The following is a 12,419-nucleotide window of genomic DNA, read 5'->3' as shown; positions in this document are numbered from 1 at the left end:
TGCAGGTTGGATATTCTAATACACAGTTTAGTTTGTGTGTGTTTTGAAACAGGAAACTTTGCTTCAACCAACAGGCCACTCTCATATCTCCTAGATGCTTCTCCAGGGCATTATGGTCTATAAGCATGCATGCAACATCCAAGAGGTTTCTGGGTATCTCAGATACTAATTTTTTCTTTAAATCTGAGTATTCATAAAATTTTGCAAGCTCTATAGTAACATGTTAATCAAATTTTGTCTCAAAATGAAACCCACAGAAGATGATGATGGTAAGCAAATAAAATAATGTTTTTCCAGATATTTTCCTTATTAATGGTTTTGGTGGTGTTGAGCTACAAAAGCGAATATTTCAGAAAGAATCTCAACATCTGAAGAAAAGAATGGCAGAATGAGATTTAAACTGGAAACATCAACAAAAAGTTTTGCCTATATTTTTGTGGCTGAAATTTGTGTCTGTAAAAATGGTTTCCAAGTTTCAAATCTGGTTTCAAGGCAGGTAGTTGGCAAAGGAAATTCTGTCATCTATTTTCTTTAATTTACTTTGTTACACAAACTGCACAAACAAACGTACAGGCCCTGAACAAATTTATGAAAGAAAACAAACCACCAACCTCATTGACCGAGAATGCTTTCCTAGCAAGGGATTAGTTTGGGGACCTTAACTGTGCACATTGTACAACAAGTATATGGACAATGACAAAAATATGAATTCTTCAAGGCTAAAAATGCAAAGGCTAAAGAAAAAAACTATAGTGAGGAGCAACACAAACAAGTTCTGGAGCAATTTGTTTTTTATGAGCCAGCATAAGCATTCATAAGCCTATTTGAACAGAAATATGAGAAAATTGGTGCACAGCACATACACAGTGAGGACTGTGAAGAAGGGATACATCATTTTTATTGTATACTCTGTAAGAATAACCTATACATGCAGAGCATGCCACCTTGCTTCTTACACAACACACATAATGGTAACTAGTTTCCTATACATCTACGGATCCACTGGTGCAGAATGGGCTCAGGGGGCTTAAGATGTTTGAGAAGTACTGACCCTGCTACGCATGTGTTCAGTTGATGGTCCAAATAACAGCATTAGATGTGGCTGGAAATTACTGACAGTCCTCAAGTCCTCAACTTCTGTCTGAGACCTCTGAAATGAGCTGTCACAGCAAAACTGGTAGCTCTAATGCAACACTCAGCTACAGTTACCAACTACAGCAGCAGAATAAGAACTCTGTGCCTCCTGCTTTCCTAGCTCTACTACCACAGAGCTACATGTACTCTAGTAAATCAGATGTGCCCAGATCGCTCTTCTTAAAACTGAGGCCAGCTGTCAGAGTCTGCAGCCATACTACTTAATCTTCCCATACTGGGTGGCTTTTGCCAAACTGCCTATTGGGAACAGGCCCCTGACCATGCTAAACTCTTGAACCATGCTTGGGAACTGTTTGGGAGAGCGTTAATTGGCAGAAGCTAGGACTGCGCAATGTGCTAAGTATTCAACAGCACAGAGGATTGAGTGCAGTGTCCAGGAATGCTCCCTGGCTGCATCAGCCTAGAAGTAGCCTTATTGTGTAAGTCCCACTGCAATAAACAAATCTCTCTGCCAAAAAACCCAATTCCTTTGCCACAAAGGAAGATCTCTTATTAAGGTTGGGAATTAACTTCAATGGGTTTTAGCACCTGCATTTATTTTGTGAAACATTTATACAGCACTTGAAATGTATCCTATAACTAGAGGAAAGCCTAGCTTTAGGTAACTAATGACAAAGGAACTTCAGCGACCAAGATTTGTATTAATTTTTGTAGACAAAGAGATGGCTCTGAAGTGAGAGAATAAAGGTTTCTTTAGTTATAGGTCTGCAAAGATCAACAAATACATGTTTTTAAATTTTCAGTGGTGCTTCTAAAAGCTTCTTTTAGCTGTAAGGAATACAGCTGAAAGGATAGATTAAATGGTGGGTTGGGTCTGGCTGAGATGGAGTTAATTTTCCCCACAGCAGCCCTCATAGTGCTGTGCTTTGTATTGGTAGCTAGAAAAGTGCTGATAACACAGGAGTGTTTTGGCTACTGCTGAGCAGTGCTTGCACAGCATCAAGGCTGTCTCTCCAACATTTCTCCCCCTCACCAGTAGGCTGGGGGTGGGCAAGATCTTGGGAGGGGACATAACCAGGACAGCTGACCCAAACAGACCAAAAGGGATATTCCATACTATACGACGTCTGCTCAGGAATAAAAGCTAAGAGAAAGGAGGAGGGAGTGGGGGCATTCGTTATTTACGACGTTTCTCTTCCAGAGCAACCACTATGCATACTGAAGCCCTGCTTCCCAGAAGTGGCTGGACATCGCCTGTTGATGGGAAGTAGAAAATAAATCTTTTGTTTTCCTTTGCTTCCACTGGCGTCCTTTGCTTTTGCTTTATTAAACTGCCTTCATCTTGACCCATGAGTTTGGGGTTTTCTTCCATCTTATTTTCTCCCCCCCTCCCCGGTCCCGCTGAGGAGGGGAGTGACAGAGCAGCTTGGTGGCACCTGGCGTCCAGCCAAGGTTGACCCACTACAAATGGAAAAACACATGAGCAACAGCTTTACACAAGCATAAACAATCAGAGGTATATAAATATATATATTTTATATATAAATATATATTTATATATTAAAACATATATTTATATTGTATAAATATATAATGTATAAATATTACAGAAAATGTGCTTATAACATCACGTACACTTATCACAAGACACTCATATTTGCTTCCAAAAGAGAAAGGGACTGAAGGGTATGATGAAAAGGCAGAAATGTGGTGGGAGTAAGTATATAGTTTAAAATGCCTAGAAGTCTTTGTTCCCAAAGTTTTTTTGGCCTCATTTTTATTTATGTTAAGGTACCCAGTGTAGCAGTATAAAGGGAACTTCAAAATTCATTTAAATGTTTTCACTAAAAATGTGGTGAATTGAGAAAATAGATCTGCTATTTCCCAACTATACAAAATACTCTGTGATTACAGTATGTAAAAAAGAAATGAGATGTACACTTCTGAGTAGCTCCATGAATATAAAGTTTTTTTAAAAACATATGCACCTTAAACCTCTTTTGACATGAAAAGCCAGGGTTCATGGCCCATACTGTCTGCACTGTTGAGGATAAATTTATATCAGCAATAATAGTCATCAGGAGGAGTTCATATTTTAACCCTATATATTTATGGTCTGAAACTATGCTTATTGATGTCACTTATGACATTCCTATTTCACATACTTTGGTCAGACTCACAAAAATTATATATTCATTATATATATTCATATTTCACTTTACTTAGCTAAGCTAAGAGGCCAAATTACCCTAATATGTTAGTCCTTCACTGGCAGCACTGAAGTAATTTCAGAAGTACTACATACAGTAGATGATCTGAAATTCGTTCTTGAATCCAGCAGGCCACAGTCTCTCTGACATTGATTTCTGATGATGTGCTACTTGCTTATGCCCGGTATAAAGTATGTTCGCATGAATGGGGTAATAAAAAACCCATATGGTCTCTCTCCCAATTTCAACAAAGAAACTGCAGCTGATTTGTTTTCTGGTTGTTGTGTAATAGAGATTAGGTATCAGTACCAGGAAATGAACAATTCATGTTGTTACTTTATTACCATTCAGAAACCCTTTGTTTATACCTAATCTTGTACTTTGGATGTCTATCTTTTTTAACTGCACGCTCACTTCCCAGACGTCTTAAATATGTCAGAATGTCTTGGCTGCTTTCCCTCCTGCATAATCCATACAACTGACAATTGTGGAAATAAATTATTATTCTATTGTCTCAAAGTATCTCTGTGTTTTAATTAAATTTAATACGCCTTGTCTCAATCAGAAGCAGGAAAAACACACTGGAGATGGAATTCTGATCCCAGTGAAATCAAACAAGGGTTTGGCACTGACCTCTGTGCAGACAGAATTTCACCATTCATGGCATTTATTGCATCTCAAATGTGTATTTGTAATTGAAATTTATGCCACTACCAAAGCTACTATGTGTTCAGCATCAGAATGGATGTTTTGGATTACAGAGCTCGGCCTAACTACGTGTGTAGTTCATTTTGCATTGTACATACGATGAAGTGCAAACAACCCTAATAATGCCTCAGAAATACTCTGGGAAACTGCATGGAACTGTAGGGAAAAAATGAGCACATAGCTACTAAGATCTTTTTAAAATTATTTTCAGACCAGCCATGAATAACCTGCACTCTGCTTCAGTTCTTAGACGGTCTTACTAACCAGCACAAAATATTCTGGGCCGTACCTACGACAACAGGATAAAATATACTTCTTGAAATACAGTAAGACTGTGGAGCATAAAATCCCATGTATGTTAGATTTGAATTTCTCAGTGTGGGGTCCATAAATTATTAGCAGTCTAGACAGAAATACCAGAAGATCCCCATAGGGCTGAAAAGTCACATAGTGCTGGCTCCTTCATTATTCCCAGAGGCTACATACTAGTCAAAAACCAATAAAGTGCTCTAAATTATTTATAAATAGTATGTTTGCCACAGAGCTGTTATGTAATTGGATGTGAGAATATAGATGATAAAAAATAGTTATAAAATGCAGTCAGCACACTGATATGTTTAAGAAACAAAAGTTGCATGTAAAATACTCTTATTAAAAGGAAATTAAAAAGCAACTGAAAGGGTAAAATCCATTCAAAGAAATAATACATTATTTTAAACAGCCTGCAGGCTAAGTGTTCAGAGTAAGTAAAAACTACTACAGAGCTCTAACCCTTCCCTCCAAAAAAGCATGGTTTAAGAGTAGAATAGAGGAGACTCAGAAAACAAAAAGACAAAGAAAAGTTCTCTGCAAGGAAACAGTAGTTAGACCATCTAAACACAAATAAAGGAAGTTATGACAGAGGTCTCCACGAATGGTATGGAGCAGATGAGGAGGGAACAATAACACAGGAACAAACTGACTCTTAATAAAATGATAAGGAACCAACTTTAAAATTAACAGAATAAACACTTCTTCAAGAAACGCCTATTTGTGGAACCTGGTGCTATAGGATGTTGTGGGTCAAAAACTATTAATAACTTCAAAACAGGATTAAATAAATTCATAGTGGTAACTATGCCTATTATGGATAATGGCTTCTATGTAATGTGAATCTAGGACTTATCACTGGAAAATAGAAAGTTGTGTGAGAAAGATCACCCCGCATTAAGCCGATGTCTTTCTACAAATATCTTCTACTGGGCACTGCCAAATATCAATAATAGATTAGAAGGATCTGGCAGTCCTATGAAATACTTTCTGGCTGTCTTCCAAAAATCGTGTTAAAGTACCATGACAATTCTAGCAAGTGCTGTTAGTACAGATGTTTATTAATTACACCAAAATACCCATTATGGGAGTAGTGAGAGGAAAGCCAATTTCCACATGTGAATGAGAACACTTAAAAGGTAAGTTAGAACCAGAGAGCGCCAGGGTTAACTCAAAACCTCCCACAGAGAGTATGGGCGCTGCAGGGAACACAAAAGCCTGACCTCAGCTACGCCTTTGGCAAGACTCCTGATCCTATGCAGTGAGACCTCACCCTCCCGCGTCCACATTCACCATGTTCCACATGTTAAGTACGCATCAGTTCACAGTACATCAAAGGAATTTTTCAGTAAGTTATAATTATTGTACAAAGTTTACGGAAAATGGATAGAAGAGAAAGGAAAGTTTCACTTTACTGATTAGAACACAAGAAGAGTCTTGGGGAAAAAAAGTCTGAAAAATCCAAACTTTGTACCCGGGCCCATCACAGACTGGTTTTGGACACAACATATAAAACTTGTTCCTCAGTTTTCCTATTAATAAAATAGAAATACTAATTCAGGCTGTATAAGTTGTTTTGTTGGTTTTTTTTTTTTGGGGGGGTGTTCATTTAAAACAAGAAATTTCATGGTTAAAAAAAAAAAGAAAGTAAAAAATAGGTTTACATGAGTACATGCACAATATTCCAGGCTACGGTGCATAATGAATACAAGAACCATTACTAGTAGAATAACATTCTGCTTTCATTTTACTTGAAATAACAGATTTCATTCTACAGTGGGCAGATTTTAACTGATAAAAGTATCAACAAATTAGTATCTGATGTTTTTAAATAGACAGATGTAACTTCAGTTTTTAAAAAGTTCAAATAACTTCTTTCTTACAGTTATTTTTGGCCAAAACTATGAACTAAATTCAAGAGGAATTCACAAATATTTTGTTTTCAGATGGAAATTGCATTTCCTGTGAACAAACTATTCATCCAAAACACCTGGCTCAGCATTTGCAATACTTCACAGAGACATTGTGAGACAAAGTTAAATAACACTTGCAAGAGACAGAGGATTTATAAATCACTGTAAGAGTAAAAATAAGCCTGAATATTGTGAGCCAACTATTCTTTCAAAAGCAAATGGAGATTAAAATATTCGATGGAGTTTGTACAAAGAACAGCCTGAACTTTGCCAGTTCAGAGCTGGCTGTACTCATTAACGCAGGAATGCCCTCAGGCTGCTTAGCGTGGAAGGTATAACTTAGAACTGGATTTCTCTGGAGTTCTGAAGGACATCTGGACAGTCATCTTCCAAAAAAAAAAAAAAAAGCTTCAAATCTTCTTCTCATAACATGACAGGACCCTTCTGCAAGAAAATGCAACCAGCGTCTCTGACGTAGGAGTGGGAAAAGAATGGAGAAGGATTTAAAAGGACAGTGTAGGGAATGAAGAGATCTCGGGTGGCATATAGAGCAGCAGGCTAAGAATCCCCATGGTGGGAAGGCTAGCAGCCATGCAGCAGTCTAGAGAGTTACCACTCTACTTCCTTTTCCTTTGTAAAGTTCCTCTGTAGAACCAAGTTACTCAAGCTAGGCAAAATATTAACTTTAAACAGTAGTTACTGTAGTCTCATTACACTCAAGTTTACTGAAAGATGACTATGCAAGATAACTACAAATGATTATAAACAAACATTTGAGGCATGACAGGCTCTTCCTAGGCTGGCCTACTGTACGTCAAGAAGCCAAGTAAGGCTTAATTCTGGCAGCTGAATTCTAGCAATATGTCATTCCTCAAGTTCTTAATGAGAACATTTTGCCTTTTTGCTGGCAAGGAAAAAAAATAAGAACATGCTGTTCAAATAGGAAGGAGAAGAGCAAGCTGACCAGTTACAGCAAGCGTTACTGAACTAAAATGGAATGTGCTTATTTTCTAGCAGGGTTTTGCAGTGATACAAATACATTTCATTAATGTATTGTTGCTGAAAAGAAAGTGATACTACACATAGTTCAAAATAAAAACAAAAAAGTCTCCATATATTTAATGACGCTACTTTATCATTCGTTCAGATATGGCTTATAAAATAGGCACAGAGAACAGAAAATGTGGAAATCAGAAGCATCAGTGGGAAGGAAGCAGTAAAGCAGACCTGCAACTCTACAGTTCCATGAGATGAAGACAGGAGGCATTTGCCCCAGCCCTGCTGTCTTTCTCTTCTAAGAGGCAAGAGAAACCACTAACAGCACACACTGTTTGGCACAGTGCTCATATCTGTCACTTGCAGCACAGTGGAGAAATCTAACAATTCTCTCTACCACCTGTATCAGTCTGGTTTAACCTACAGTTGCTTTGAGCTAGTATATATGAGACAGTTCGGACCTGAGCATGCTCTAACTACAGCTTAATGAAGCACAGGACGAAACAAGTTCCATTCTATAATTTGTTCCTTGCACATTATAGATCATTGTGTCATACAACAATCACATTTTCTCTTAGCAATGTTTAGAGGCTTGGACAGTTAAAAAACTTCCTCTAATTTCCAATCTAAATTTATTCATACCCAGCTTAGAGTAATTTCTTAACAAAACTTTTTTTTTTTTAATTAAAACAAGCTTCCTTTCCTGTCACATTTGCTTCAACAAGTATATTCAAAGACTAAGGTCTTTTACGCTTCACTTGTCTAAACTAAACAATCAAAGTTCTTTTAGTCTCTTGTCCACCCCTCTCTTTTAGTAGGGATTTTTAAATTTGTTTTACAACTCTTCTAAGTCCAATTTCTTGTATGTGGATTTCCAGTTCTGTTCTCAGTTTTAGAGATAAAGTTTCTCCAGCCACATGTACCACACGTGACATTAGTACTTCCTTATCTGTACAAGAAATATAGGGCTGAATTTACTTAAGACTGAATTTACATTTTCCACAGTAACATCAGATCAGTGGCTCACAGCCACCCTTTCTTTGGCTTATACAGCCAGTTCTTTCAAATTCTCTCATCTTCCATCCAACAAGCTCTGACCTTATATCAGAGAGCCTTTCCTATTAGCCCCTAAGCACATGACCTTGTACTTTATATTATTCTATTTTATCCCATTTTATTTCTCTACCCTTCAAGGTCATCCAATTATTCCGGTATGACACCACCCTGCAGGGACTGTTTCCCAACTTTGTGAAGTCAACAAATTTCATTAGCAAGTTCTAGTTTTTGTGCCAAGATCACTAATGAAAATATTAAACAATACCAGTTTCAATATCAATTTTTGGACAGAGCTCTAACAACTTCCCCCTGCCATTCAATATAACATATTGCCACCTTTTCCTCTGAGGTATTTCTTTGCCCGTCTGACAATTAATTTACTAATTCCCCTCTTCTTCAGTTTAACAATTTCATTTGTCTAGAAAAGCCATTACTATATCACAGAAAGAAAGCAGGCAAGTCTGGCATGATCCATCTACGGAAAAAAGACATTTTGTTCTATTTACTTCCACGTCCTTATTTTTTTTTTTCCTCCTCCAGAATTTGGTGTTTGCTTTTTTGTTTTAAATCTGTACGAGGAGAAGCTAAAAAGTGCCTGTCCTCTACAAAAAGCCAATCTGCCTTAGTGTCCATGTCCTGTCCATGTTACAAAAAACTAGTCAGTTAAGATGTTCATTTCACCTTTGAGCCTTGCCAAGAAAATCTTCACTCTTGACTCCAGGAGCAAGTGGTTCCTACTCCTCCTTTGCTTGTCCAGAAAAATAGTAGTCACATGCTTTTGCAACAGAATCAATAACTGGGGACTAAAAGAAAAGTTTTTACTAAAGGTTAGAATTGATCTGGCTTTAAATTTATCTGACAACTTAAAAAAAAAAACATTCCCATAGATTTCTCTACAGTTTAAGTAGAACATAGTACAGAGGCATTTGAACTAGCTAGCTCTGGAAATAGAAAAAAGTATGGATGTCTCAGTGTGGTAATCTCTCTGATTACTGGGATTTAAATTTTGTACAGACTAAAATCATACATATTAAATTTACACCTGCAAAGTAACTTACTAGTTTGCAGTTGAAAACCAGCTGCTTCTGTGCATAGAAGTGGGGCTACAGACTATATTCTGGAAGCTCTGTAAACTTCAGAAAGGATTATTAAAATAAAAAAAAAAAAAGGGATGAGCTAAATCCTGAAATGGAATGAGCACTGAGAACACTTAACAAATCAACTGCCTTTTTTTTTTTTTTTAATCAGCCTATTTTATAACACAATGCTGTTAAATTTTGCTTGGGTATAGACTGAGGTGTGGACTCAGCTCATGTATTTTAAATCAAATAATGTTCAGTTTCTCACACAGGACAAAATCAGTTTTTTAAATACCTACTAACAATTTTGCATTCTATTATCTGAGGTATTTCACATATTTTCAACTTTTAATGAGACAGAGTATATATTATATAATGTTAACCACTGTATTGCTCCTAATTTTATATTCATTGAATATCGCTCTTTTGTCTTAGTTTTACTTGAGGTTGGGTTTCACCCAAAAAGCTCAATTTAGCCACAGAAATTGTCTATGTGAATACAAGGAATGAGCTTTTTAAGGGAACCTCTCTCTCATTCTTTTCTTTTTCTGTTGCAGACATCCATTCTTATGGGCTTATATCCTAAGAGAAAGCAATAAACCAGACCTGCAAATTTGAAAGGATTGTGCAAGACTGATGCAACACAAAGAAAGATCATTAAAACTACGTTTTCAAGAGCACCCAGATGAGGACACAGTTTCAAAAACGTGCCTGATATATACAGCATGCATAGAATTTCTCATACTTCTACTGAACTAACTTTAAAAACAGAACAGCCTAAAACAGGAGAGGATTTCAGTTATATTATTGCTCCACAGAAGTAGATTATTGGACTGAAAACTGGATTATTCAAGAGGAAAAATAGTCATTCCCAAGATTTACACAACCCCCACCCTTTCCCTAGTTCCTAAAGAATGAACACAATCATGCACACACAGATCTTGTTCCAGGCCCATTATCATCAAAAAGTCTGCAGAAGAATGAAGACCAATGTTCCTTTTTCTCAGGGTGAAATTCTAGATTACTTCACTGAAATTGCTTTTGCCACCCCATTGAACATTTTAGCACTTGAAAAACTACTGGGAAAAAATTTATAGTCAGGATAATGTACAATGAATAAGTAAGAGCAAAATACATTGTGTTTATTCCTGCACCTAAAGGAAGACGACTTAAAAAATAGTGATTATGCTCTATGAAAGTGTGTCTACAGCTAATTGAGAGGAGGAGGAAGGAGAAGACAAACAGAAGTGATAGGAAGTTTAGAATCTCAGCCCATGAGACAGCATGCAGCAGGCTCCTCCCTGTAAGTCTGTAATGCCCCTTTATTTAAACTCTCTTGTGGTCTCCTGTGTTCTGTATTACTTTTTTTTAACCTAGCTAAAATAAACCAACACTTCTTAACACTCTTATTGCTTCTGAAGCTTAACTTAGAGCTTTTAAGATGAAAAAAAACAGTGATGCTTTTTCAGACAGGATCAATTTTCTCCTTCTTTCACTCATGTCTTCTTATATCCTCCATTTCTTTTTCCTTCCTTCTCCTCTTCTTACTGCTACTAACCCTTGTTTCACTTCTTCATTCTTATTTTTCACCTTTACTTTTGTCATTGCTATTCCACATCCTCCTCCTAAATTGTACTTCTCCTCATTCTGTTCTCAACTCTCTCTGTTTTGCTCTTGCTTAGCTCTTTCTCATAGACCCAGTACGCATGGAGCAGGCCTGCAGCATGTCCATAAGCAGAAGCACAGCCAGAAAGGCTACTAAGAGCAAAATACCTTTTAAATGTAGTGCTCCAGACAGGATGACTAAAAGGAGTGGGAAACTAGCTGACTGAACACGTCTGCCTGAATGAGTCTTTAAAGAAATGCTCCACCAGCCTATTTTGAAGAAGAAAATGGATGTGGATGTGCATATAAATTTTAGACTCTATACAGGATGTGGGAATGACAGCAATCAGATGACTAAGCTTCATGTGACTGCTTGCTACAGGCTACATAAGGAAAACTTTGCTAGAGTATGTTTAAAAGGAAAGGTTGTAGGTATAGGTACTCATGGTCGGGGAGACTCGAGGACTGGAATAGTTAGGTAAAGTTACCCATGAAATAATGTGTCCTCACTTAGCTGTGAGGCTGCAAACTGGAGATATTTCTTTACTTGGTCTGCTCTTGTTTTGGATCTTTTTGTGATAATACAGTTGAGCATACAACCTAGGGAACTTGGACTAAAATGTTGTCAGGGCTTCCTTTCAGCCCCCCTAGCAAATGCATACAATTATTATTTTATGCTGCAAATAAGAAAAATACTGTTTACTTTTTCTCTGTTTCTTTTACTGCTTTATGGCTCTCCTTCCTACCAATGTTTTCCTTATGACGGGGTAACTTTTGCAGTATGATGAAGAGCACTGAACTAACCGCTCAGTGAAAAACCACTGCTCCTGATGACAAATAACTACAAGAGTGTCTTGGAATTTGAAAGATTTTCTTCTCCTCTCCAGGCAGAAAGGTTTAAATATATGATCTGACGATACCCCAAAAGCTTAGAGAACATGGAAAATCACATATTCTTAAGTAGTTTAGCAATACAGCATCTTAAGTAACCCTTATCTTACTCAATCAAACTTTATCCTGCTACTGTCTATGCAGAATAGGGCCCAGTTTCCCTGATGCCTTTCAAATTGCAGGTTCTTCTAGAAGAATGATTTTCTTCATTCTTTTTCTTCTGAGCAGAGTAACACAGCCTCAGACACTCTCTTAAGAGCTCAATAATTACTTCACAAAAACACGATGGCAGTTCCCAGCCACTGGAATTAAACATACTTTTCAATTATAATGGGAATGTCCCACAAGTGTCTTAAAGTCAATGATAAATGGTACTCGATCACATAACATTCTTTACAATAGGCCAGTAAAACAGACAGTATAATTTCTAGTGCTGAATTACATCCAGTGAAAATACTTTAAAAAAAGATTTAACTAATAAACCACACCTTAAATGCTACATTACCTTGTGGAATTTTCTGCCTCAGACCCTACACATAATTTGCTAATTTATTTTT

At 37.1% G+C, this 12,419-nt stretch overlaps 1 long non-coding RNA gene across 1 annotated transcript in view; it reads right to left on the bottom strand.

The window, feature by feature from the left end:
• Window positions 1-12,419, bottom strand: part of LOC143159849 (uncharacterized) — a 47,011-nt gene that overhangs the window by 31,100 nt on the left and 3,492 nt on the right. The window lies entirely within an intron of this gene.

The sequence above is a fragment of the Aptenodytes patagonicus genome, chromosome 4, assembly GCF_965638725.1.
Source record: "Aptenodytes patagonicus chromosome 4, bAptPat1.pri.cur, whole genome shotgun sequence".
NCBI classification, from domain to species: domain Eukaryota; kingdom Metazoa; phylum Chordata; class Aves; order Sphenisciformes; family Spheniscidae; genus Aptenodytes; species Aptenodytes patagonicus.
This window is presented reverse-complemented; position numbering and strand designations above follow the sequence as displayed.